The sequence below is a fragment of the Macrobrachium nipponense genome, chromosome 6 (assembly GCF_015104395.2).
Source record: "Macrobrachium nipponense isolate FS-2020 chromosome 6, ASM1510439v2, whole genome shotgun sequence".
Taxonomy (NCBI): Eukaryota; Metazoa; Arthropoda; class Malacostraca; order Decapoda; family Palaemonidae; genus Macrobrachium; species Macrobrachium nipponense.
Window position 1 is genome coordinate 29,688,302 of NC_061108.1, and position 25,510 is coordinate 29,713,811.

Below are 25,510 nucleotides of genomic sequence, written 5' to 3' on the forward strand. Positions count from 1 at the left end.
GTTGAATGTGGATGAGGTGAATAGTTACGAAGAATGCATCATGATTGGCCTTTGTATTTTCTTTGAATGGGGAAATAGTTAAATATATTCTTATATGAGAAATTATTTGATCAAGTTCTAATTAATTGCAAGGTTTACAATGGATTTGTTTCTATTTCATTTAATTATATGAAGTGTAAGAATGGTTAACTGTTATCGATGAAATAGTGAACAAATGATAAGCTATATACTAAGGGTGAGGCCACACCGGACATAGCGAGCATAGAGGTTGCAGGGAAGAGGTTCCCGCAGCAGTTTCAAACATATCATATCTTTAGCTGGTGGCCACAGAAGACTAGCGGGACGGCTCGACCCTTTGCAGTTGCCGCCAAGCGATGTAACATGTTTTAGATAGGTTTGCTGGGTCGAGCATGACCCGAGGAGTGTTTCAAAATACGTTTTTTTCCTTTAAATCATCGTCTATCTCGAATCTGGGTGTGATCAACCTGCAGGAGGATAGCAGAACAACACACTACCTTGTCCTTTCCCCTTTTCTGAGTAATAGTTAGTTTTAAATGTGTAAGATACAAAGGCAAAGTTATCAAGTAGTGATTTCTGTCTAACACTGTTGACTCTGGGATAGTTTTATATTGTTGGAAACTGTAAGGTAAATGGTGTGTACATTATGCTTTTCCATTGGTTGTGGCTGAGATGCCTTATATTGCCATTTGGTCCAATTTCCTTTGAATGCCAATTTCTCAGTTTTTGTATTTATTTTTTGCATTTTTCATCAACAATGGCCAGCAGGCAGTATTCTTTGGGCATGGATGTCATCAACTTACTTCTAATGGAATTATAAAGTCATGTTGATGATAATTTAGAGGTTGTTGACACCTCTATGGCAAAAGCCTCAAGTTTGTGTAACAAAGTGTTGGACGCAAGGGGATGACACTAAAATGATTATGACACAAGAGAGAGGGGGTGGGAAGTAGTGGGTCTCTGCCTTTTCTGGTGGCAGATTACATGAGCTTATGTCAATAAATCATGACAAACTGTAGAGAGAGAGAAAGAGAGAGAGAGACAGAGAAAGAAAGAGAGAGAAAAAGAGAGAGAGAGACAGAGACAGAGAGAGAGAGAGAATAACATTTCTGATATGACAGTAAATTACATCTTAGTGCAGATCTTTTTACATAATTCCTTTCTAGGATAATATGAGTTTATTCTATAAAAAAATCAACTGTTTCCTATTTCCTTAAGGTACCAAAAAAATTGTGAAATTTTGACAATTTTTTTTAGCCAAAAAAAAACATACCCTTTTTTTCCTCTTTTCTGACTTTGACCTCTATGGGTCTGACACCTTTTCTAGCAGTCCTATATTGTAAATAGTAGTTTTATTAAGGATTTCCTCAATTTTTGTGTTTATATAGCATATTTTGTATTTTTCGTAAATATTTTCATAAATTATTGAGAGAGAGAGAGAGAGAGAGAGAGAGAGAGAGAGAGAGAGAGAGATAGCGAGAATAACATTTCCGATATAACGGTAAATTACATCTTAGTGCAGATCTTACTACATAATTCCGTTATAGGATAATACGAGTTTATTCTATAAAAGAAAATTAGCCTCTTCCTATTACATTTAGGTACCAAAAAAATGTGTGAAATTTTGGGGGGGTTTTTGGCAAAAAAACTCAGCCTTTTTTTCACTTTTCAGATTTTGACTTCTACGAGTCCGACACCTTTTCCGGCAGTCACATATTGTAAATAATAGTTTTAGGAAGGATTCCCTCAATTTTTGTGTGTATATAGCATCTTTTGTATTTTTTTTAAATATTTCCGTAAATTCTTTTTATATATTATATTTTTATAAATTTGTAAAAAATATTTAATTTGTAGATGGGTATGATTTATCTTCTCAGTAGTGTTAGGCAATGGTGAAATTGATTTTAGAAATAAAAATGTACAGCATAGCTACAGTTTTTGAGTTTTCACAAATTTTTCTGGGTCGAGCTCGACCCCACAAACCTTTAAAGGGCACCAAAATACCGAACCTATCCAGGGTTAAAATACTGCGGCGATTCCCAGCGCCTTCACCCAAAACAACAGCATTTTCTATATGATTATGAGCTATATTTCTTGAATGGTTACTTCTCTTTATTGATTATATTGATAACTATGTTGTGAAGTTAGTTCCCTTATTAAGGAACTATCATTTGTAACCTAGAAATTGTTTAAAGCATATTATCATTGTTAAGTAACTGATATTAGCATAGAAACTTTTATGTATTAAGTGACTACATTTATTATCTATTCAGTAACAATGTCGAGTTAATTATTCCATATCTGTAATGCATACTTAAATTAGCAGTTATTTCAACACCTCTCATTTTTGTACTTTCAGACTGCGTTCATTGTTGTTCTCAATAAGGAGTCAAGCAAATAGACCGACTTCTTATATGAACGCAGTCTGGGAATCCTTTACCACGTTGATTGTCTAAATGCTTTCCCTGGGGATGAGTTCATTACTGAATTTAAAGTGAATATATTAAAAGGACCACAATACATAAATAGAACCTCCAACTTGACATGGTCACTAACGTGCAGATGAACAGGCAATCAGTTGCTGAAGTGTCACCTGTTCAGTGTGTCTTGTCTGGCGGTAGTGGCTACAGAAGAATCAATTGGGGAGGTGTTTCCGAGGAGAGCTTTGTGGGATCCCCGTGATCCACTCCATAAAATTTCAATTTTTTCAAGAAATGGAAGAAGTAGAATAGAACGAGTGACCCTCAAATGTAGCCATTGGTTTCATGCTTTGACTCCCAATCGCTTTGTAAACTTAAAGGAGCCAACTATTACGCACTCAGCCACTCACAAATAAGCCTTTTCCAGCTGCATAGACTTTGATAACTATACGAATTCTCAGTGCAGCAGCATCACTGATTGATGAAATATTCGTGGTACTTTGTATTTCCTTCATTAATGTTAACAATGAATGTACAAGTCTATCGTCAAGTTTAACACCTAGGTTTTCTATTAAGGCAAGTTCCTATCCAAACGCGACAGTGACTTATTTGCACAGAAGTATATCTTTGACTGCTGAGAGCGACGCGTGGTAGGGAGGGTGGCATTCTGGTGTGGCCATGTCTCGTTTTGAAGCTGCTCTCCCGTCCGAGTCATGCCTGCACCTCGACGCTTCCCGCGTCCAGTGTAGCCTTACCCTTAGTCTATTTACCCTAGACAAGGGATTAATGATAGGAGATAATGGGGTATTTACCTTGATAGAGGAAAAGATGATGGGAATAAAATCGATTTAGTCTTATTCAGGAACTTACTTGCGTCATGGCATACCCGTAGAAGAAACTCCCAAGAACAAGGCCTTGCGTCGTTGGGTCCCATTCAAAGACGTCCTCCTGCTGGGGGAGAAACGTCACTGTAGTATATTTTAAAATCAATCTTATCGTAGATCCTGGAAGAAAACATTAGGTCCTCCATCACTGAGATTAGTATCTCTTCATTTAGCGTTTATACTACTTCTGGCCCTTGAAATTGTTCCCCTGTTTTATATCAGAAGGAAGCTCATTTCATTAGATGAAAATGTAGAGAAGTGGACTTTATTTCATCATATTCTCCGAATGCAATGTTTTGGGTACTTTTCCGCAGCTAGAGAACCCCTCTTCATCACAGACGATATCTGTACAGCTGTCAGGCCACCACTTCCCGTATTTCAGCTCTGGAAATCTGCATTACTCTGAGACACGCTTGGTGACTTAGGAATTCTCCCCCCGCCCCCCCCCCCTCTTTGGTTTTCACCGAATTTTACATTATCCCGTACTTCAAGAATCAAGTCTATCCTTTCCTTCGCGACAGAGAAGGACATTGGGCTCACTCCTTGCATTCACAAAATCAAATTTTAGCAGTATGAAGCTCTTTATAGGTCAAGGCCAAGGATGATGTAGTAACACTCGTGAATTGCCCCCCACCCCCGCCCCCACCCCCGCCCCACCTCCCACCCCTAGGTGGCACTGTTGTGTTTCATGGGTGTTTTCACCCGTAAGAGGACTGTTGGAATGTCCTTTGTGGTGCCATTACCCTCTCGAACGTCATTCCTTCATCCTATCTGACTTGGGGGACCTCAGGTTGTGTGTGCCGCACGATTATAGAAACTTTGGCCTCTATATTGGCCAGGGGATTTACCCGCCAATATGCGTCTCCGGAGTAGTCTCTCGGGATGGTGATCCAGATTTTGGCCTCCTCTAGGTTGGTCTATGTGGAGCCATGCAATAATCACTTGCAGATTTTGAAGATGTATCAGACCTAATGGGACACTGGGTGGAATTCTTATATTACCGCTTTAAATATTGTTTATGATCATCTTACTTTGAATATTTCTTAGAAGACGGTTATTCTGATTCTCATGTATCAGATAAATTTTAAACTTTAAGATTAATCAAATGTCAAATACCAGATATTTCCAGCTTACTTCTGTTTCCAGTATTCCTGCAGTTTCCTGGAGCTGAGAAGTCGAGTTGCTGGTTGGGGAGAAGTTGATTCTGCAATTCAAAAAGAAATAATTCTCGCATCGTATTTCTTGGTCTCAATTTTCTTCAATTTTGATGGGTTTTTTCTTCTTAAGTCAAGAAAGGAAGAACATGAAAACAGTAAATCATTCTTGAGCTTATTCCTGTATACTACTGTAAGAAGTCCAAGTTTATGTAAAAAAGTATTATTTTCATACATTTTATCTTAATTTCTAGTTTCCTAATTTTTCCCAAAACTAATATGACGAGAAGAGGAACGATTTGAAGTTTTGCCATAACTTCTCGTTAGTACTTGTGATACATTGTACTGGAACCACAGAACTAGTATATAAAACAAACATGAAAAATTCAGACGAAAAAAAAGTAATGCTGCAAGTATGAACAGTATCCACAATTTTAAAAAATAAATTAATGAAAATAAATGCATTCAGCAGTGGAATATCAAGCACCCTTCCCTTTTCAATGTCAGTACAATAAAAAAACTACAATCTAGTTTTTTTCCTTTAACAAAGCTTTTTTTTCTTTCATTATGTTATATATTAGAGGAAGTTGCTCTGAGAGAATGAAGGTAATGCCGAGAAATATGATGAATTACAGACAAAAAGAAGATTGAGACATTGATTTTGTTTTAAGGTTGATCAAGAACATTCTTATCGTGCCAATTAATAGCTTTCTTTTATGGCAGATAAAGACGTTTTGGAGGAGCGATGGGACTTGATGCCTTTCGTCAAAAAACTATATAGACCTTTCTTTCATGGCCACCTGAGACCTCGGTTTTCCCAGTTCGGAAACCTTACAAACAGCAGAGTACAACCGAGCACAGGGGCTGCTTGTATTTAAGCTTTCAAACAACACACCAGCTTCTCACCAAGTGATACATCCTGACTTTCCAAACAGGGCGCCAGGTGACCTGAAGAGGTGTTCCTCTTGACCATGGCCACGAGGATCACGGAAAGATTGATTCTGGTCATGTAGAGGTTGATGAAGCCCAGCCAAGCCATAAGGGCCAGGGCTATCCGTGCCGGAAGCCAGCCTAGAAATAACATTAAAAGTTAAGGATTTTTGTTTTTATTTTTTCGCCTCGGTCATCATAGCCAATGGCCATTTTGCTGTAGTGTTACCTCTATAATAATAAGGAAAATCTTCTCCATTTTGCATGTGTTACACTGCTTCGTATAAGTTTCACGTTGCATGAGTCTAAATTCAGTTGGTTAAACTACTCTTTAGAAACTTTACTTTGAAATCTGCTTGCATCATATGTGAAAATATTGAATCTTAACGAACTAAGATATGTGAAAGCCGTTATTTAATGACAGAGTGAGAGAGACGGGGGTGGAGGTGTTACTTACCGAACGTTCGACGAAGAAACTCGTGCACTGACCTTCGTCCCCATCTTGCACTTATCTGGAAAGGTAGAAACTGTGTGAGGTTCAAGTAATTTTGCTGGAAGACTCAAATAGTTTAGTCAGAATTTATTTTCAGCCTATATCAGGAAAGAAAATGCTCATGTCTAGTCTTTAGTCATTTCTTCTAATAAGTGTAGTAGAAGATGAATTATTTGAATTATTGATTGATGAATCGGTCTGTCCTCCAGTGTCGAATATTTAATTGCGTTCTCTTTGCCTATAACACTGGCGAAAATTATATAACCTCAATAATTTTTAGTTTATTTTTATTGTTGTATCCTTTTTACCTGATACATAAAGATTTTCATGTCTGGAAAGGGTTTTAATGGAATAACATCAACTGCCTGAGTTCAGAATAGCCTAGCAACAACACCCGAACCAGCACTTCCGGGATGGACTGTTACCTTCTCGCCCGGCCCCTACTTTTAAAACTCTGCAGAGTAAAGTACCCTCTGGCTTTGCATTTTAACATCTTTACCTGTATATTTTACATAGTAATATAGTTTACTGTATAATTGTGGATTTTTATTATACATAAAATCTACTATCTCCTTTTCCTCAAATTCATGAATATGATGGTGTGTGCTATTTCGATATCTATTATTCTAAAGACTCAATGCCAGTTTTTAATAGGTCACCAGTTGAACTGACATGACATGCTTTATTGTACGGGCCTCGCTAGACTAATATATCCCGTCACGGCCACCCCAAGGTCTACAGACCTTGACGGCCACGGTAAATCACTTCCAAACTTGCGGTTCGTTCTTTGGCCGAAGGATTGGAATTTGGGAATTAATCACTAAAAGGATATGTTGTGTGATTAATGTAATTTAGGATTTTTTGGAAAGACTACCGCAGTTATGTGTTAATGGATTGTCTACACTTGGAACTAATCAGTCAGTTTTTGTGGAGGTAGGGTGTCGTGGCCCGGGGCTCCACGGTTGAGAACTTGTGGCGAGGGACCTTTCCCTCTTTCCCTTTATTTTCCTCGTTGGTTGGAGAGTTGGATCTTGAGTGGATCTGTCAAGTCGCCATTACACAATCTGAAGGAGCCTGCAAGGCGAGTTTAACTACAAGTTCTCTAGGCCTATTCCAAGAAGTTATAGTGTCTAAAATTACAATGGACATGATTAAGCCATTCACCGGCGAAGGAGGACGTTGTATCATGGTTGAAGAAGGTAACCCTAGTGGCTAAGCTACAGAATATATCAGACTTAGCCAGTTTTATTCCGTTGTATCTGGAGGGTGATGATCTAGCACTTTATTTGGAGATGAGTGTTGAGGTGCAAGAAAATGCAGCGAAAATTCTGGAAAAACTGAAAGTAGCATTTACTGATGATGCATTCTCTGCTTTTGGAAAACTGGTTCAGCTAAAGTGGACAGGAGAACCAGTTGATGTGTGCCAATGAGATTAGGAGGTTGGCCAGTTTAGCTAAGTTTGATAGGTTGGTTTAGAAATGTGGTGAAACTAACTTTTGTCAATGGTTTCCCAGATAATATTAGCGTTGCTTATAGCAAGTGCCAAATGTGATGATGATGGCAATGAGTGAATTGCTCAATCATGCGAGGATTTTGTCATCTAAACAGCAAGGTTGTGTGATAACTGTGACTGTTAGGAAGAGTGGAGAAGGAGGTGGTGGTGGGAAACCTGAGAATAGGGCTAGGCCTATCGAGTTTAAGGGTCAATGTTTCCGATGTGGTGGCCCTCATATGATAAAAGACTGTAAAGAGACACAGGTGAGATGTTTTAGGAGTAATAAAATTGGTCATATTGAAATTCATTGTCAAGAACAGGTTGCGGAAAATGGGTGGGGGTGACTCCTGCGCCTGTAGCTGCCCTTTGTGATGATAGAAAGTCGCACCTTGATACATTGCCTATAATTAATGTTTGGATTGGTAATGAGCCTTCAAAAGGACTTGTGGATACAGGCCGCTCTACATCAGTGATATATTCCAGATATGTGCCTAAATGTAGAGGTGAGATATATATCAGGTCCTTTTGATGGGAGCCATATTAAGTGTAAAGTTGCAGATTGGGTGAAGATAGTGAATGGTGAATATGTATCCATGAGGGCTGTGGTGTCGGATCAGCTGGTTAATGGTGTTGATGTGGTGTTAGGAGTTGATGATATTGACCACTTGGGAGGTGTCACAGTGACCCAAGGCAAGGTATGTTTTGGTGCTTTTGGTGTTGCTTCAGTTAGTCAAGAAATTGAGCATAGACTTAATGTTGAGAGTGATAATGGTTGTCCAACAGTTGTTATTGAAGACCCAGACTTTCATGCAGTATTTGATGGACAGAAATGGACAGTCAGGTGGTTTTGGAAAAACAATGAACCTGTGACATTGACAAATAAATAAGTTATGATAAAAAGCATGAGGGTTGGAAGAAGGAAGAATTTTAGAAGGAAATGGACAGATGGAATGCCGAAGGGATTTTAGCTCTGTTGAAAGAAGTTAAAGAAGGTACCATTTTTCTATTGGCAGTAGAACAGCAACAAAGAATAAGGTGAGACCAGTGCTTGAATTTTGGGAACTTAATGTGAATGAATGTCAAGTATCACACTTGTGATGATGTGACTGATGTATGCAGTGAGACATTACGTGAATGGCGACAGACAGATGAGAATGAGTATGTTGTGGATTTGAAGTTGGCCTACGTACAGTTGAGCGTTGACAAAAAACTGTGGCCATATCAACTAGTGAACTATAAGGGCCAAACATTTTGCCTTACGAGATTGGGATTTGGGTTGAACTTGGCACCACGGATTGTCTAAGATACTGAAGACTGCATTGAGTAAGGATGAAAAAATCAGGAGAGCAACCAGTTCATATGTAGATGATATTTTTGTGAACGAATCAATAGCTTCTACTGATGAGGTAATTAGACAAGTAAATACATTTGGGTTGATAACATAGTCCCCTGAGTCACTCAGTGGAGGAGCTGCTTCAGGATTGCAACTATTAAGAGTTGGAGGAGAGTTAATGTTTCAGAGAGGTAATAAGGTGCCTGAAGTTACATATGTCTACAAGGAGGGAATTGTTTTCAGTTTGTGGTACATTAGTGGGCCATTATCCCATAGCTGGATGGTTAAGAGTTGCATGCAGCTACATTAAGAGAAGAGCCTCAGGAGCAAGTTTGGAGGATCCTGTTGGTGAGCAGTTCATGTTGATGATAAAGAGGTAATTGAAAGAGTAAAGTTAGACGATCCTGTGAGAGGAAATTGCTGTGGGCTGGGTGTTAAGTATGGTGTTGTGTGGTGTGATGCCAGCAAAATTGCAATGAGTGTAGTTTTGGAGATAAATGGCAAGGTTGCTGAGGATGCTGCTTAGCTTAGAAAAAAGGATTTCAACCATATCAATGTTGCCGAACTAGAAGCTGTTTTGAAAGGGGTACATGTGACCATTCAATGGGGTCTTGAGTCAATAGAGCTGAGGACTGGACTCTGCAACTTTGGGAGCATGGTTGAAATCTGTAATAAGTGCTGAGAAGCGTGTTCACACAAAGGGAGTTGCAGAGATGATAATCAAGAGACGTTTAGGAACATTGAAGGAATTGATTACAGAGTTTGGTTTAAATATTGTTGTTCAGATGGTGCCTACAGAGAAGAATAAAGCTAATATTCTGACGAGAGTCCAGAAGAGTTGGTTGGCAAGCAATGAAGTCGAGCATGCACATCTCTGTGCAGGTGCTGTAGTTGATCTAACAGAGTTGCATAATAAACACCATATGGGAATTGACAGAACACTATATTTAGCCAAGAAGTTGGACCTGAAGTTTCCAGAGAATGTGTGAAGAAGGTAGTTCAGTGTTGTGATCGTTGTCAGTCCATTGATCCTGCTCCTGTGGTGCACAAAGGAGGTGGTTTAAGGGTTAAAAGAAGCTGGCAGCACCTAGCTATTAATGTTACTCATTACAGACAAAGACCCTATTTATCATTGGTTGACTGTGGTCCAGGTCATTTTGCAATATGGAGGAAGTTAAAGAGAGAAGATGCTTAAGAAATATCTGCTGAGTTGAATAATATCTTTTGGAAAGAGGGCCAGTTGATGAACTATTACTGGATAATAGTACAGCATTTTGGTCACAGTGTTTAGGAGATGTGTTGTCTCATTGGAACATTGTTAGGGCGTTTCAGGCTGCTTATCGATCGGGAGGAAGTGGAATAGTTGAAAGGCACCATAGGACCATCAAGGTTATTGCAGAGAGGGGAGGAATTAGTCCCACTGAAGTATTATTCTGGTACATTAGCACACCAAGGTCCAGACAGGATGAATCATCTATTCCACAGCATGTGGTGTACAGATATGTGTGGAGGATACCCTTAAGTAGTCCCCAAAAGAGCAAATACCAGCTAAGACACGCCCCTTTCAATTAAAAAGGGGTTAGAGGTGTGGGTGAAGTCCCCAGACACCTGTTGTACTACTCAATGGTGTAAAGGGATGGCGTCCACGGAGGAATAGAAGACCTCCTGTACGGATGGCTGATCATGTTTCTGATTAAGTTGTATGTGTGTGTGTGTGTTTCTGATCTTAAGATCATGTGGGCTTGTTGTGTGACTAATGTAATTTAGGAATTTTTCGAAACATTGCCGCAGTTACGTGTGAGTGGGACTGTCTACACCTGGGCAGTAGTCAGTCAGTTGTTGTGGAGGTAGGGTGTTGTGGCCTAGGGCTCCATGGTTGAGAGTTTGTGGAGAGGGACCTTTATTTCCTTTATTTTCCTCGTTGGTAGGTGAGTTAGATCTTGAAGGTCATCCATTACGCAGTCTGAGGGAGCTTGCAAGGTGAGTTTAGCAGTCTGAGGGACCTTGCAAGGTGAGTTTAACTACCTAATAATAATAATAATAATAATAACAGGCAGACATGTACAATTGATGGGTAGGTCGGTAAGCAGGGATTTTAATTGGTCGTTGGTTGGTGACGAAATCTGTCCCTGAGGCAATGAGATCTCCTAGGTCCGTCGTGGTAGTTGGCGGGGGCTGGGTGTTGGTTGAGGTACCCACCACCTGGGTGGTAGGTATTATAAACCATCCAGGTGGCATGTCAACCACTTCCGGTGCTCGCTCTCTCTCTCTCTCTCTCTCTCTCTCTCTCTCTCTCTCTCTCTCTCTCGGCACGGTGTATGGAGTCGGTTGGTTTCTTCCATTTCTTCTTATGATGGTAGGGAGAATTTCTGTTTCCTTTACTGTATTGATACTCTGCTTTTTTTCTAATATATGCAGTGCCTCGAGATAACATGGACGTCTTCGGCCAGGTGCTTGGTCAACAATTTTTGTTTGTTATAAGCTCAGCTCTTTCTGGTCTTCTATGTTTTCCCTCTAATGATTGAAAATGGCCCCTTCTTGAAGGTAACAGGAGAGACACCTTTAGAGAGTCTGGTAGTGGTCATCCTGACATAGGAGTGGTGGCATCCTCCCACCGGGCATGTGAATTTGTAGATAACACTCCTCTTCAAAGACGTTTCTGGGGGCACCGGGTTGTTTTTAAGAAGCAGCTGGATGGTTTTCATAATTCAATAATAAATTAAGAGGCTAATTTTATCACCTTCTGCAGTGGGGGAGACATTTAATTTATTATTTTCCTAATAGCCTTTTCTTCTTCCAAATATTTGGAGTGCATATAGTTTATAAAAATATTTTTATAGCTCCACTTTGTCAGTGTTGGTTTCTGTCATGCTTTCCCTGTGCCAGTTATTTATGGAGTCTTGTGTTTGACGTTCGACCATACGATTTGCAAAGTTGTTATTGATGAGGATTTGTATGGACCTTTCGATCTCCTGCATGGTTTCTCTCCACGTGGAGCAGTGTGTGAGGGTGTAGCAGACGAAGGCATCTACCACAGATCTTATACCTGTCTGGGCACTCACTAGCCCATTAAGGCATAGACCTGGGTTTGTGGGTTTTTTATAAACCATGGTAGTATAGTCCTTCTTAAAGTTTCAAGATCCTCTTTTTTGTGGACTCTTATGAAGGTGCCGTCTATGTAATGATGGTATTGAGGAGGGCAGGGGATCTTATTGAAAACCCTCTCTTCAACGACATTCCTGTAGAAATTGGCAAATAGAACCCCTAATGGGGATCCCATTGCCACGCCGTTAATCTGGCAATAAAGATGTCCTCTGTGGGTTGTGAATGGGGCCTTCTTGGTGCATATTTCAAGAAGGGCTTTTAGGGCTTCTTTGGGGATGTTCAAAGCTTGTGTGTCCTCACATCTATATACTCTATCGAGGATATGCTCAATCGTCTCGTCAGCTGGAACGTTCATGAAGAGGCTTTTGACGTCGAGAGAGGCGATGATACCTGTAGATAGAGAGTCTTGACGTTTATGTAAAAAAGTCAGTAGACGACTGTAAACAATACCTGTCAGGGATATATGGCATGAAGAGTTCATTGAGTCTCTTCGCGATGTTGTAAGTCGGAGTTGGTATTTGGCTTACAATCGGCCGTAGAGGATTGCCAGGCTTGTGGGTTTTTACTGTTCTGTAAATATACCCTGGATTAAAGTCACCTTGGGCAAGGGGAAACCTGGGGGCATTTCTAGTGGCGTGGATTCTCTCGACAATTCTATTAATGTCTTGTCGGATGTCTTCGATGGGGTTCTTGCTGATTTTTCTGAATTTGGATTAGTCAGCCAGTATTTAGTCCAGTTTCTCATAATATTCAGAGGTCTGGATGAGCACTAGAGCAGCATATTTGTCTGCCCTTCTTATTATGATTTCTTGTTTGCTTTCAAGTTTTTAGCAGTTTCAATTCCCTGGTAAGTCCCTGGTAAGGATAGAGCTTCTGTATGGGGCACCTCGGTTAGTGAGGGCTTTTGCTAACAGTAAGGGCTGGAGGGAATCACTCGACTTGACCCTACCTTCGTCCTTGAGGGACTGGATATGAGTCAAGGAGGACTTCAACCTCCTGGCGCTTAGCATGCGGGTTTGGCTTTTTATCACATGGGTGTTGAGCCCAAGATTAAGATCTTCTTCTTTGGGTGTCGTTTATATAACTGGCACCAGAAAAGGACGACAGTAACCAGCAACGACACCCAGAAAAGGACGACAGTAACCAGCAACGACCAAAGTGGAGCTATAAAAATATTTTATAAAAACTATATTTACAACAAATATTTGGAAGATGAAAAGGCTATCGGGAAAATAATACATGAGAATGTCTCCCCCACTGCAGAAGGGGATAAAAATAGCCTCATAATTTATTATAAAAATATGAAAACCAGCCAGCTGCTTCTTAAAAACAACCTGGCGCCTCCAGAAACGTCTTTGGAGAGGAGTGTCATCTTCGAATTCACATGCCCGGTGGAAGGATGTCACCACTCCTATATCAGGATGATCAGTACCAGACAATCTAAGCGTCTCTCCTGCCGCCTTCAAGAAGGGGCCATTTTCAATTGTTACAAGGAAAAACATAACAGAAGATCAGAAAGAGCTGAACTTATAACAAACAGAAATGGGTAGGTTTTACACGGGCGTCGGTGATGTTCTTCAGGGCTGCCTTGTCTTGCTTATACTTGTGTTCGTGTAGCCCTTGATGAACAGTCTAGTGGTCCTCCCCAGGGGGTGGGATCGGTGGTGAGTGTTTCTCCTGACGATATGATTGGGTGAGCGTGTTCGACCTCATTGGAAATGGTATTACAAGAAGACCAGAATGAGAGGACAACTAACGTAGGCGTTTATGACAGAAGATCTAAATTTTTTCTGGGCATTCACTACTGTCCTTGAGGCAGAGCCTGGTGCCGGTTGGAACTTACTTCAGACCAGAGCTAAGTCTGCTGGCATTTATGGATACCTATATATTTTCCCTCCCATATACTATATATATATATATATATTATATATTATATTATATTACTATACTAATATATATATATACATACTATATATATAACATATAATATATTATATATATATATATATATATATATATATATCGGCTGGAATTTGTGCACGAATTTCCGTATTTGGGTTACATTATCACCGACGACCTAAAAGATACGGCAGACATTGAATAGAAGCGTCGTAAACTATGTGCAACTTGCAACATGATTGCAAGGAGGTTTGCCTTCTGTCACCAAGACGTGAAACTGCTGCTCTTCCGCTCGTACTGCTACGGTATCTATGGGTGTTCCCTCTCGACGAACTATACCCGAGAGACCATGAGACGCATCACTGTTGTGCACAATGACATTCTGAGGCGCCTCACAAACACTCCCCGCTACCACTCCGCCACATAGATGTTCATAGAAAACCACCTGGACAATTTAAAAATCATTGTTAGGCGAACAATGTCCAGTCTGGTAACCCGAGTGAGAAACAGCAGCAACTCGCTCATACAAAGCATCCTAAGGAGTGGAGCAAAAAGAAGATCTAAATAGTGGGAAAGATGGGAAAATGAGGCCGTTGTCCCCTAAAGGACTTAATATCTGTATTGGCAAGATGTCATCTGCAGATTTTGTCATTATTATATTTATTGCTGATATTTTAATTTTTCATTATTACTGTGATTTACTATCAAGTTAAAGTTTTTTTTTCATTCAATTTTCGTATTTAGCCCTCTGGACCTGACTACTGTAACCACCTAAGGTCTCTAGTTGAAATTTAAGTTATATAATCTGTGCACTAACTATTATAACTCTCAATGCATTTTTTTTTCTCACCAATATTATTATTGTTATTACCAGTATTATGATTACTATCTTTTATGCTACCTCAGCTATTTTGTGGATAGGAGCGAATTATTCTTTTTTTTATTTATCATGTTGTCTCATGTATCTAGATTGAGTATGTTACTGTCTGTATTTTGTATATTCCATGTATATGGCCCTGAGCTGAAATAAAGGATATCAATATTATTATTATTATTATTATTATTATTATTATTATATATGAAATTGTAATAGCCCAAATGCCCTCTTGACTTCTTGAATTCTTTGCTCTTTTTTGGATACGCTTTTCACTACAAAGCCTGAAGATCCAAGTTCAAAGAAATTTCAAGAAGAATTTGTGATGTTCTGTCCTGGGACACGAACCCAGGTCCAATAATCACATAGAGGTCACGTTGCCAACCTGACCACGGTCGGCAACGTGACCTCTTTGTGATTATCGGACCTGGGTTCGTTTCCAGGACAGGACATCACAATTTCTTCTTCAAATTTCTTTAAACTTGGATCTTCAGGCTTTGTAGTAACAAGCGTATCCAAAAAAGAGCAAAGAATTCAGATGTTAAGAGGGCATTGTGGCTATTACAATTTCATATGTATCTGGTGAAAAAGTGACCAGTAGATTCTGCATATATATATAGGCTATATATAATATATATCTATATATATATATATATATAATATAGTATATATATATATATATATATATATATAGATATATATATATATATATATATATATATATATATATATATATATAACATATATATATATATATATATATATATATATATATATATATATATATATATATATATAGTATTTATACTTATATAATACACACACACACACACACATATATATATATATATATATATATATATATATATATATATATATATATATATATATATATATGTAAGTGTTTACATAATAAAAATATGGAATGTTAGTCCATATATATAAAAGACTAAAACTAAAGAGGTCAACCAGATTGCTTGCAGGAATGTGATCAGACTAGAGACGCTAAAGATGACGTATACAATAAAAGTAGGCTAAGATAACATGCCGTCACCTGTAGTCATTCATTTGTTTTGAAACATTAGTCCAAGCTCCCTGCTTGAGACAACAACTACCGCGACCTATAATTCAAATGGTCTACGTGATCTCTAATGTGTCTCATTTTGTATGTATGTTCATATGTTCGAGCTACTGTCTGCTTCCTTTATGACTTGTAACCGAGATGGTAGTGGGAACAGAATAGAGTTAGCCATCATCATTGGCAGACCTGTACCTCTTTACCTAAGCTTTATCATGTAGAAGAGAACAGAACAGAATTAGCAATCATCATTGGCAGAAGCGATCAAGCTATCGTCATTGGAAGACCTGTACAATCCTACTTGATCTTCACTATGTAATATCAGAGAATATAAGTATTTTTATACTTCGTGTTTTCTACTAAGAACCTCACATCAGAAAGAAATCATCATGAGTTTAACACATCGTCGTCATAACCAAAGAAGAAAATACCGACTTCGTAAGTGATCTACAAACCCCAAGACACTCCATTGAATATGGAAGTGCAATACCAACCGACTTAGCGTAAGATTATCGCAAGTCTAACATTACCTCATAGGGCGCCGTATTATACAAGGCAACAGCCCTAAATATATATATATATATATATATAATATATATATATATATATATATATATATATATATATATATATATATATATATATATCTATATACATACATATAACTATATATATATATATATATATATATACATATATATATATATATATAATATATATATACGATATATATATGCATATATATATATATATATATATATTAGATATATATAATATATATATACATATACATATATACATATATATCATCATCATCTAGGTGCCATATCCCCAAGGACGTCAGCAATCATGGCTCGCCATACCTCTCTATTTCCGGCTCTTTGCAGTCATTCTCACCAATCCATCCATATAGTAGTTTTGTCTAGGTCTTCCTCTCGGTCTCCTTCCATTGATTTTACCAGTGAGAGAGAGATCCTCTAGATCTTGTCTTCTCACTGTGACCCACAAACCGCTTTTTGTCTACCTTTCATTAGTTTTCCTTTCTGGTCCATGATATTTTTAACATCCTTCTCCAAAACCACATTTCTGCAGCCTGTAACCTCTCCTCGTTGCCTTCCTCAAACTCCAAGTTTCACAGCCATACAACAATACAGACAAAACAAAATATTTCACAAACCTCCTCCTTAGATTCATAGATATTTTAGAGTTGGTGACTAATTTCTTGATCTTACCAAATGCATCTCTTGCCATGGATATTTTCTTCTTGATCTCTTTTTCGCATTTTCCATCACTTATGACAGTGCATCCTAAATAATTAATACTATCGGTTTGTTTAACTGTTGCAGCATCAATTCTTATATCTATTCTTGGGGGTATTTTATCCTTGGTGATCTTGAAGTTTTTTATGGGAGTCTGCAACAAGTGCTGTATCATCAGCATATCTGATATTATTAATATTACTCCTCCAACCTTAATTCCTTCCATATCTCTGAGATCTCTCATTATCATTTCGCTATATAAATTGAAGAGATCAGGTGGTAACACACAGCACTGTCTTACAGCTCTCTGATGTGCCGAGTCTCTGATTCATCTTTTCTACTTTCACTGATGCCTCTTGATTCCAATATAAATCCTTTTATCAATCTTTGGTCTTTCCCATCGATATTTATCTGTTCCAGTATCCTAATAAGGTCTGCATGTCTAACCCGATCAAAAGCCTTTTCATAATCAACAAAACAAACATACAGATCTTTTTTCACTTCTATTGCTCTCTCAATCAACATTCTCAAAACAAAAATTGCATTTCTTGTCCCTTTATCTCTCATAAAACCACATTGTGCATTGCCAATTTCTGGGAGTATTTTATTTCTTATTCTGTTCCAAACAATCCTTAATATTATTCATGTGATCTGACTCATGATACTAATAGTCCAGTGTTTATTGCACTCAAGTGTTCCTGGTATTTTTGGTATTGTGATAAATGCCGATTTAAACATCTGTGTTGCAGGCTCTCCATCTTCAGATATTCCTTCCGCTTTTTCCATCAATATATCAATGATGTATTCTCCAAGAGCTACCAACATCTCTGCTGCTATTACATCATCACCTGTTGCTTTATCGCTTTTCACTTGTTTTAAAGATGCCTTTATCTCTGATCTAATTATACTTAGTCCCTCTCCGTTACCATTCAAATCTAGATGTCCCCCTCTATCGTCATCAAACAATTCTTCAATATATTCCGTCCATCTTTCCAATATTTCTTTTGACTCCATTACTATAGTTCCATCCGCTTTTTTTTTATACCAGTGCTGATGTTTCTCTCCTTATCATACTTTCTCCGTTCATCCCTTTTATTCAAACCTTCCACCTCCTCACAAATATCATCCATCCATTTCTCCTTTGCTTTTGTGCATTCACTCTTAATAGTTCTATCCAGAGCTCTATATCTATCTTCATTTTTACCTTTTTCTTGCCTTCTTTCATCCATCATTATCAAGATGTCCTCTGTCATCCATTCTCTCCGAGCGCTCCTCTCTGTTTTTGGTATTATTTCATTACGTTCTCTCATTGTATTTTCCTTATTTTGCCACTTTTGCTGTGGATGTTGGAGCACTGGGCCTTCCTCCTTAAGCTGGTCATATCTATTTCTTACAATTATATTATAATGGTTCTTCAATTCCTCTGTTTTCAATTATTTCAGTTGCCTCTTTGATTTAGGCGTCCTCTTCCTCAAATTTTTCAACTTCACCATCACTGTTGCTACAACTGGTACATGGTCACTATTACAATCAGCTCCAGGGAAGGTTTCACTTGTTTGGCAGAGTTCCTAAATCTTTTATTGATGGTTAGAAAGTCTATTTGGTTTCTAACTCTGTCACCAGGGCTTTTCCATGTCCAGAGAAGCCTTGGGTGTTGCTTAAACCAGGTGCTTGATATAATCTGTTTCTCTCTCTAATCACCAGTCTACCAATCTGTTTCCTCTCTCATTTCTTCTACCTAATAAAATCCAAAAGGTCCAACAATATCTGCTGTTCTTCTCTGTCCCACCTTCGCATTGAGGTCACCAATAAGCATAATTACTTCATGCTCCTTGCACTGCTCTCTTGCCTGATTCACCTCCAGATAAAATTGGTCAACATCCTCTTCATCATGTTCCGACGTAGGTGCATATACTTGTATTATGCATATATTGAATGGAGGGCCTTTTATACGCGCCAACAAAATCCGGTCAGATTCACTAAGCCCTAATACTTGTAGTTTCATTCTTTCCATTTCTCTCTCTACATTCATTTTCTTTCCATCCTGATATAATGTTCTAACATTCCAAGTAGCTATTCTTATTTTTCTTGTTTTCTGATGGCTTTTGGTTGTTCATACTTTTCTTTCATTTCTTTTTGGGGCAGTATCTTGATGACAGTCAAAAGCCACCTGCACCACGTGGCGAGTTAGACCGGGCGAGACAACCACATCATCCATTCTGGCATAGTTCCCATGAACGCCGTTCATCTGCAATCTTCTTTGTGACGTAGCCATGATTATTCTTGGAGGTTATACATGGTTAGGTCTCCAGTTCTTTTCCATGCTATGGTTATAAGCCATAGACCTAGCCTTTACCTAAAAAAGTTGACCATACAAGGCAGTAGGGGATTTAAACTGGGAGTTTTCCTTCTCCTTAACATTTAACTAAAAAGTTTATCCACAAGGCAGTGGAGCTGTACCCTAGCAAGGGAGGTTTACAGGTACCACACCTGGAGGTAGTTGCAATTCAAGGTAACCTCATTCTGCCCTTTAGCAAAAGCTTTGCAACCGGATACAGTTTAGCCTCATATCCAGGAGCTATAAATATTATATACTATATATATATATATATATATATATATATATATATATATATATATATATATATATATATATCGTATATATATATATATATATATATATATATATATATATATATATAGAGTATATAATCTATATATATATAATATATATATATATATATAGAGTATATACTCATATATATATATATATATATAGTATATACTCATATATATATATATATATATATATATATATATTATATATATATATATATATATATATATATATACCTACATATATATTATTACAATATATATATATATATATATATATATATATATATATATATATATATATATATATAGTATATACTCAATATATATATATATATATATATATATATATATATATATATATATATATATATATATTAGAGTATATACTATATATATATATATATATATATATATACTATATATATATATATATATATAGTATATACTCTATATATATATATATATATATATATATATATATAGAGTATACTACTATATATATATATATATATATATATATATATATATATATATATATATATATATATATATATATATATATATATATATATATATATATATATATATACCTACCTACTATATATATATATATATATATATATATATATATACTATACATATATATTATATACTATATATACATATATATATATATATATATATATATATATATATATATATATATATATGTGTGTGTGTGTGTGTGTGTGTGTGTGTGTGTGTATCTACATATAATAATTGGCTGACTAAGGAAAATGGCAAATTCCCACATGTTTTTCTTTATTTTCCGGCGGTTGTTAATACAAACTTTATTACATTTTCTGGGAATCTTTGTCCAATGAATATGATGAAACTTTAACACAATCTTAGATTTGTTAAAAATCATAACACAACAAAAAGACTCAAATTCATAAGTAAAAAAAATATATTCTAAAGCTAAAAGCGCCGACCAATCTTCAGTTCAGGGAAAGGAAAGACTGAATGACATTAAAAAAAAAAAAAAAAAACGAAGACACGTTAGCTAAGATAGAGGTGGATCAAAGAGGTTTGATGTTCAACTTGGGAACGAGCAGCTCAATGAGCAACGACTCTAGAATGGGTAGTTGGTGAGGTTTTTGCGTCTGCCCTATGATGCAAAAATCGTCTCTTTCGATATGGTTTTTGCAGATATTTGCATGGTTCCTTATATACGAATGCTCAGGCTTGGAGAACCTACTTCCTGTGCGGAAATTTATTCCACGATGAGAATGATTGTGACCCACAGTAACCTTTCCGAAAAATTTTAATTGAAGGTTCTCAACCCTCGATAACAACAGTTACAAACAACTGTGTCGACAAAGATATGCCGCATACCTTTGATCTTGGACTAACGTCACAGCGGTGTCGCCGAGGTCCGGAGAAACACTGGCACCCACTCTCAAGGTGTTTCATTCGATGTTACAAGTCCATACTTTCAGAAAAATATTATTACGAGATGCGTTTGCCATTAATTCTCCCCACGATTCCCACGAGTAACTCGTTTGTTTTCTTCACGACAGAGCATAATATGAAGGGATGTTACAAAATTCCACGATAGAAGTGTGAGAACGAAGCGTGCATCGGAATATGTAGAGCCGAGAGGTATGACCTCTATAAAATGGGTCTTAAGACGAATAGTGTGTTGTCTCCACAGCCGTTTGATATTTCTAATGATGGAGCGATGCGAGATGTCAAGAAAGGAAACTAGTTGTAGGTGCTAAGCTCGAGATATGAATATGGCTTGCGAAGGGAGTGAGAATGACTGACGTTTGAAGATGGTACGATATTCACTGGGAAGGAAACATTGAGTGTTTGTAAGAGGAGACTGTTGCAATTTGAAGTAAGTGGCAAGTTGCTACGGCAGTTGGAAACAAGAAGACTGGCGCAATGTATGTTATATGAATGGAGGAAGTAGTTGACTCGTGGGTATTTGGCGTTCAAAGAAGAGTTGAGGGAAGAAAATGTGCTGTGTAATCTGTTACATAAGAAGAAACAAAAGTGTAAATAGACATCGCAAATTGGTTAAATTGGAAAGGGTGGATGTATGTAGTATATTTTGAGATGGTTCAGTCATGTGAAAGATATGGAGGATCATAGACTGGCAGAGAGAGTACGGCTCGAAGGTGTTGGGGGAAAAATGGAGCGGAATATCTAGAAAGAGCTTGACAGATAGGATGGAAGGTATATGGAAAGGAATCGCCTTCAAAAAAGACATGAGAGCTTACAAGGTAGTGTGTAGGGGTGTTTGACACCCCTGCAGGTTTTGGGACTGGGTTTCCTTTTGCCTTGTATTTTGTGGAACCATCTCTTATTAAGAAAGCGTCTCAGTGTTGAATTATGTGTTATATATATATATATATATATATATATATATATATATATATATATGTGTGTGTGTGTGTGTGTGTGTGTGTGTGTGTATATATATATATATATATATATATATATATATATATATATATATATATATATATATATATATATATATATATATATATATATATATATATATACATACATATATACATATATGTATATATATATATATATGTATATATTTACATAAATCGTAGTTAAGGGCAGAATACACTGGAAATTCACCCTTCCTTTATGGCTTCCTACGTTTCGCGATTAGTAATCACATCATCAGGGAATTCTGTGGAAAATCCAATAATTAATAAAAGGACTGAACGACTAAACTGAATTGTTAAAATATTAATCATTAAAAATTCTGTAAAGGCAGTTCAAAATTACGCACACTAGAGCACACTTAAAATCATATACACAGAGCATAAAATCATGTCACAAACGAACACATATGGTGACGCAAGAGCACAATTAAAAATAAACAAAAATTCACCAAAACGCGCCAAATAATGTAATGCAGTTTTTAGCCGTTCAGTCTTTTTCATGATTTATTCTATTTACCATAGAATTCCCTGGTGATGTGACTATGAATCACGAAACGTAAGAAGCAATAAAGGAAGTTTAAATCTCCAGTGTATTCCTGCCCTTGACAACAATTATATATTTATATATAATATATATAGATATATATATATATATATATATATATATATATATATAGATATATATATATATGTTTGTGTATGAGTACAGACACTGAATGATAATCTGCAATACAAACAGAACTCACGCCACCAGTCTTTCGCTCGAAGAGTAAACCGTGTTTCCTTTCTCGTCCTGCGAATGACTATCTAGTTTTGCAGTCTGCGGTACCTACATACGTAGTCACGAGGTCTACAAACCGGAGCATTAAGTTCTCAGTTACGAGCTGATGATCCAAATTCTCATGATGTACGTAGCCGTCCTATTGGATTGCCTTGTTCATGAACTGAGGAGGGTTAGTGTGAATTAGCACCTAGTCTTATTTCATTCCGACCTCTCAGCTGCTGGTTTTGTAGTTCTGTTTGTTCCTTTGTCTATTTATTGATTATATTCGTTTTTTAGACCTCTATTCTCAAGGTCCTGCCCTTCTAGTTCACTGGTATGAATCTCATTCCGTGCAGACATTCTAAGCAATGTCATTAAACCTATTGAACTACTTGGCTTTTTCTCCGAGAGAAATGACGTTTTTAATGCAGGGAATAAGCGAAGTTAGGCCATCTGGGAAGGAAGACAACGATGGAGCTCATGATGAAGTATTTATGTTCTCTTGTGGGTTTGGACGTTTGAATTGCTTAACGATGAAGTTACGTGGGGGGGAGAGAGAGAGAGAGAGAGAGCGACTATTGTACTGCAGAGGCTATATCTTTGTTCTGGAAAGACTGGTCTTGAATGTTATACATTAAACGGTTTTCGCTGTAAATTAATAGTATTATTTTTCAAGTATAACAGTGTTTCAGAAGTATGGCAATCCAAGTACTTCTTAGATCCTGTTCCTGAAAGGTAGTGCCAAATTTTCAACGAATGGGCTTTCTTCAGGTCAGTTCTGTGCTGCTAACAATCAGACATTTACACCAGCAGTTACAAAAGCGTTTCTATGCCACATTATAAGTTACAACCAAACTATAAACTGAATATATAATTCAGGCCAAAGTCCAAGGACAAGGTCATATGGGGTCATTCGGCGCTGAAACGGAAATTGACAGTAAAAGGTTTTCAAGGTGTAACAGGAGGAAAACTGTTAGGAGAGGGTGGAAAGTAAGATGGAGGAAGAGAATACAAAAGGAGTTTGCAGCTAGGGGCCGAAGGCACGCTGCAAAGAACCTTAAATAATGCCTGCAGTGTTCCTCGTTGGACGGGTGGTTTTCGTGCTCGCCTACCAGTCTGGTGGTCCGAAATTCGATTCTCCGCTCGGCCAACGCAGAATCAGAGGAATTTATTTCGGGTGATAGAAATTCATTTCTCGATATAATGTGGTTGGGATCCCACAATAAGCTGTAGGTCTCGTTGCTACTAAACCAATTGGTTCGTAGCCAAGTAAAAAATATCTAATTCTTCGGGCCAGCCCTAGGAGAGCTATTGATCAGCTCAGTGGTCTGGTAAAACTAAGATATATTAACTTACTTTAAAGCCTACAGTACACCACATGATGTGCACTGACGGCACTACCTAGTTACTGGGGCCAAATTCTGTGAGAAGCTGAATAAAAGCTTCTAAAATCTTTGAAATGAAAATAAATGTGAAATTCATTTCATGGCGTTGCCTGGAGAAAATATGCAACGACGAAGTTCTAATTGCATTTCGATAATCAATGGAATTTCGTTAATCGGTTCGCTCTTGTAACTGAGACTTTTAAGTGTACATCATCAATCAGGCACCGTCTTAGTTTCATTCTGAAGTTGCTTTAAAGGCTAACCGAGCTGATTCCTTCTAATGTAGAGTCCCGCGTGGGGGTAGTGCCGTCAGTGTATCTCATGCGGTGCACTGTAGGCGTTACTGAAGGTTCTTTGCTGCGCTCCTTCGGCACCTAGCTGCAACTCCTTTCATTTCTTGTACCTCCGTTCATATGATCTTTCGTCCGCCTTACTTTCCACCCTTTTCTAACAATTGTTTCACAGCGTAACTACCCTCAGGTTTTCCTCCAGTTACGCCCTTCACACCTCCTTTATTCTCTGTTTCTCTTCCACCGCCGAATGACTTCATAGGTCCCCCCAGCGCTTGGCTTTGGGCTTAAATTTTATATCTAATATAACGTAGGCTCACGAAAAGTTTTAAAAATTACATAACACTAAAATAAATTAACGTTAATCGTGTTTGAAATAAGGAGTGATAGATATGAGACAGACAGACAAAATAAGCAGCAGTGAAATTTAGGAACCTGTGAATTTGTTTCATGGGCGTCCGCTAGGGGTGCAAACGAGCATCTGCGTCCCGTCCCCGTCCTTCAAGTTTTCCCACTGCCAACCAAACTGTCGTATTATCATAGATGAATTTTTTTTATAACCCACAACTGCATCTGTGGCCTTTCAACTTAGAAAAACCGCACAAAATACATTACGGTGTCATAAAGTTTCCAAACAAAGGGAAAGCCTCCCAAGGATTTATTAAGCATGCGTTTGGATCTCACGTCGAGAAATTTTAACGCGGCCAACTATTGATGTCAACCGAGTGTCCATGTAAACCTTAAGGTTTTGCTTAGAATAAAACTTACGAATAAAGACTCTCGCTAAGCTCCAACGGCATAATCTACTTGACTTATTCATGTCCGTTGACTTTTTTTTTTTTTTTTTTCTCATTATTTAGTCATCTGTCTCTATAGCTGTCAGTCTGTTTATCTATCTTTCTGTCTGTCTGTCTGTCTGTCTCTGTCTCTGTCTCCCTCTCTCTCTCTTCTCTCTCTCTCTCTCTCTCTCTCTTCCTCTCTCTTCATCTCCTCTCTCTCTCTCTCTCTCTCTCTCTATATATATATATATATATATATATATATATATATGTATATATGTA

General features: G+C 37.5%; 1 protein-coding gene and 1 long non-coding RNA gene across 5 annotated transcripts in view; one reads left to right on the top strand and one right to left on the bottom strand.

Annotated features, from left to right (window-relative positions):
• Positions 1-25,510, top strand: part of LOC135216825 (sialin-like) — a 71,455-nt gene that overhangs the window by 24,461 nt on the left and 21,484 nt on the right. The gene's annotated exons all lie outside the window — the stretch shown is intronic.
• LOC135216827 (uncharacterized) lies at positions 5,389-20,988 on the bottom strand. Its single transcript, XR_010314934.1, has 3 exons — positions 20,936-20,988; positions 5,864-5,918; positions 5,389-5,547 (listed from the first exon to the last, which is right to left on the bottom strand). It is a non-coding gene; the product is annotated as an uncharacterized LOC135216827 (long non-coding RNA).